At 35.2% G+C, this 4,690-nt stretch overlaps 1 pseudogene; it reads left to right on the forward strand.

Moving 5' to 3' along the window:
- The first annotated feature begins 2,476 nt into the window (after positions 1 to 2,476).
- On the forward strand, positions 2,477 to 2,595 carry LOC148481401 (5S ribosomal RNA; annotated as a pseudogene).
- The last annotated feature ends 2,095 nt before the right edge of the window (positions 2,596 to 4,690 follow it).

Consider the following 4,690-nt stretch of genomic DNA (forward strand, 5'->3'; position numbering starts at 1 on the left):
AGTGTATGCTGGGATAAATTAAATATGCCTTTGGATTTCGGATCTATTTCGGAATTTTTAATAGATCCGAAATCCAAAGGCATATTTAATTTATCCCAGCATACACTCACTAAATCTGAAATAACGTTATTAAGCAAAGGCTTGAACTTTGCCCCGACAAGAAGCATGAACAAATTTGACACTTTTATTGATTTAAACAAGTTTGTGAGAAATCTCACACTCAAACGACATTTCCTGAGAAAAGAATCAGCACCTCTAAAGAACTATATTGCCCCTAATTCAAAATCCGGTCTTAGAGGTAAATCAACATATTACCCACTGGAATCAAAAGGGACTCACATAAACGTTTTCTATGAAATGGTAAAGAAGGACCTTTGCAATAATCAGACAAACTATGCACCAATAAAAAAACAAAATCTAAGTAATAGAGAAAAGGAGGCACTAAAAAACTTAAAAGAAAACCGTGAGATAGTTCTAAAACCAGCTTATAAAGGGGGGGGTTTGGTTATCATGGATTATGCTTACTACTTAAAAGAAGCACATAGATTACTGGATGACCAAATTTCTTATGAAAAATTGACCAAAGATCCAGTTGAAGAATATACAGAAGAACTTAGAATCATTCTACTCTTTGGTCTACAGAGGAATATTTTAACCAAAGAAGAATTTCAATTCTTAATGAAATCAAACCCCACAACCCCGATTTTCTATTTTTTACCAAAAATACATAAGTCACTTACAGAACCTCCAGGGAGGCCTATAATAGCAGGTATTGACTCCTTCACATCCAACCTCTCCAAATATGTTGACATCTTTTTACAAAAATATGTTATCAAACTAGAATCTTATCTAAAGGATACTACGAGTGTATTACAGCAAACCGAAAATATAACATGGAGATCAACTTATAACTGGATAACTATCGATGTACAATCATTATATACATGTATTGAGCATGAAAAAGGTATCAACGCATCAAGAATGTTTTTAGAGTTGGATGAAGAAATTGAAGTTCCACACAAAGAGTTTTTATGTGATCTTATGTCTTTTATACTTACTCATAATTATTTTAAATTTTTAAATCAATTTTATCGTCAAATCTGTGGAACCGCAATGGGTACAACTTTTGCTCCCAGCTTTGCGAATTTGTTCATGGGATGTTGGGAAAAGAATTATGTTTACAGTAATAACCCTTTTAAAGACAATATCATTTTTTATAAGAGATATATTGATGATATTTTAATTATTTGGGAAGGATCGGAAGAATCTTTTAACGATTTTTTAATTTTTATTTCAAATAACAATATGAATCTTAAATTTACATCAAATTTTAACAACAGAAGTATTGAGTTTTTGGATTTGATTTTAACATCAGAAGGTGACCAAATTTGCACAAAATTTTTTATAAAAGGAGTAGATGCGAACAGCTACCTGCATTACAAAAGCTGTCACCTGGACAAATGGAAGAACAACATACCATACTCCCAGTTCTACAGAATTAAACGTAATTGCAGCAATGCTAACGTCTGTAATGAACAACTTGATATTTATGCAACCAGGTTTAGAGAAAAAGAGTATCCGGAAGCAATCATCAATACAGCTATGCAGAAAACGAAAAACCTACAGAGAAATAATCTACTACAATATAAGACGAAGAAACCACAAAAAGAAGAAATGGTACCATTTATTACAACATATAATGGACACGAGAATCATATTAAAAAATCTCTTAACAAAAACTGGAATATCCTTCTGATGGATCCTTTACTCCAAAAGATCCTACCGACAAAACCACAGATTATATATAGAAAATCAAGGAACTTAAAAGATTTACTGGCACCGAGTATGCTGAGGGATAAAGGAAATGAAAGACCAACTATGAACACTTTGAAGTGCAATGGAAGCTATAAATGCGGACATTGCAATATTTGCAAATTTCTTCACCCCAAGAGAAAAACATTCACGAATTCGGACGGATCTAAGGAATACACTATAAAGAATTTTATGAACTGTAACTCCACATCAGTGATATACCTGTTAGAGTGCACATGTGGACTCAAGTACATAGGAAAAACCAAGAGACCACTAAAAATCAGAATTCAGGAGCACATTAGGAACATTAGAAACAGAGTTGAAGGACATGCAGTCTCCAAACACTTCTCAATAAAACATAATTCGGATCCCGAAGATATCACCTTCAAGGCAATAGAACACGTTACTCTGGGAGAAAGAGGTGGGGATTTGGGCAATCTGCTATCAAGAAGAGAGATGTTCTGGCTGTTTGAACTGGACACACTGGCACCTAAAGGCTTCAATGAATACTACGAAATTGCTCCTTTCTTGTGATATGCTCCATTCCTATCTACCAATATACCCCCAGGTTATGGAGGGGCCTGAGTAGTACCCTGAAGGTTCATCTTCTGAGGGAAGTCCAGGTTTGGTAGAATATCTGGCATTATGGACCATCGAAATATGTATTTGCTGCCATACCATCATGTGTGAGCCCAATCTCGTCCGATCTTGGAAGCAAAGCATGATTGGGCCAGGTTAGTACCAAGGAAGGTAACCCATTGAGAATACCTGGTGCCGCAAATTCAGCCGGCGGTTTGGAATATAACCAGGCTAGAGAATGATAATGCCTAAAAAGGGAATTATAGCATATTCACAATTGCAAGCCTTAAGGCCAAGGAGTGAATAATGATATCAGAACTTTACAATTCTAACTACCCAATTGAATGGAAAGAGGTGGATCTTGGGTTTGACTTATATGATTATCCAAGAAATCCTTAGAGTCTTTGGAACCTCCCCTTCAAGAAAAAGAGTAAAAGAATGATCCCCATACTTCAAGTACATCTTAAAACCGATTGTAACTATCTAACTGGATGAAAAGAGGTCGTTTGTCTGAGTCGGACCAATATGAAAATCCAAGAAATTTTCAGAGTCTTTGGAACCTCTTCTTCAAGGAAAAGAGTGAAAGAATGATCCCCATACCTTAAGAACATTTCACAACTTATTATATCCCTGAATTTCTGCTCCTCTTGGTTGAACTTTTAAAGAAATTCCTTTTTGGAATAAATATCTAAACAATATCCAATATAATTATATACATAAAACAATTCAGTACATATTCATAGTGTTTTTAGATCAAACTATTAATATATTATTATTCTAATATATATCTATGCCTAAGGAGAATGTTATACTTAGACTAATCATTTAATGATCTAACCTATATATCCAGCATCAAAACAGATTACCCTCCTTAAATGGAATGCTTATCCTTTATTATTTTAGTTTCAGATAATATGGAAGACACCACCTACTCATTATTCATACTTGGGCAAAAAACATACTAATTCTATAGACAAGAAGGGCGGAAGCATTAAGTCCAGAGAAAACAATGGGGCGGAAGAGCTCAACACATCTATTAAGTAAGGGCGGAAGTGATGTGCCGCGTCCTGGAGCGAAACGACAGAAGGGTTGGTGGAAGTGACGCGGCTCACCTCCGAACACGTCAACACACGGCGGGCAGAAGTGACGTGCCCAGTTCGGAACATGAGGAAGAAAACGGAAGTGCTTGATCGCGCGCTATGGTTTAACACAGCTGCCGGGAACGGATGTGACGCTCCAATTAAGGGCAGAGGCCAGTTCACAAAGGGCGGAAGTTGAACTTAAAAGATCGCCGTTTGACTATTTATAACTAACATTTCTTTATGGGAAACCCTGTAACACAAACTATTTTAAATGATGGCTTGCTGAATTATGAAATCGCTTGGTTTTGAGGTCTCCCTAAGACAAAGGAAGTAGGGTGAACACCTGACTCTCATTTGAACTCAGTGTGGTATGAATACAGGACCACCACACTGAAGCAATATCCCCTTGATGAAGTCATAGTGACGAAACGCGTTGGGACTGTTGGCTGCCTCATGCACTGTGGAGAACTACCTCTCTCCTTCAATCAGATAAGCTGCTTAAAAATATCAACTTTCCTCTACTTTGTTTTTATCTATTTACTGCCAGTCGTTGTTTTTATGATCATATTTATTTATATATTTTTATGTGCACTGTTTTTCAATAAATTGTCATAATTTTTATTATACTTGGCACTAGCACTTTGTTTCAGATTCATTATATTTTTGCACTAGCACTTTGTTGTCTATATGAGTTCAACAAAAAAATTTTTTTTTTTTTTTTATCTAGATGTAATCAGATATATCATATTTTGCACTAAGCACCTTGCTATTTATTGGTTCATTATATTTATTAATTAGCGTGAAACACGCCCCTCTATATGGTTTGAGGTATAACTACATTTGTAAACCATTAACTTATCTACTGTACATTTTACTGTGTGTGAATTTACACATCTAGCAAACTAGTCGCCTGATTGTCAATTCTCTTGTTTTTCACTTTTTAAAAATACTCACACTAGTATTACACTATTGTCTCAGAGCGGACGCCGAAAAAAATAATAGGCTAAGTTGCTATACATTTGAATATTTATTTGTTTCACTCAGTAAGTCACACAGGTAGTGGCGCTGTACCCATCTATTGCTTGATATATATATATATATATATATATATATATTTGAATTGCTTTAATGGTTTCTGGACCAAAGTTGCCAACGTGGCACAATTACACACTGAAATGTAATCTTTTCAAATTTAGATCTACACAATTTGTTAGTAA

This window comes from Taudactylus pleione, unplaced genomic scaffold (genome assembly GCF_031769625.1).
Source record: "Taudactylus pleione unplaced genomic scaffold, aTauple2 ptg000582l, whole genome shotgun sequence".
NCBI lineage: Eukaryota > Metazoa > Chordata > Amphibia > Anura > Myobatrachidae > Taudactylus > Taudactylus pleione.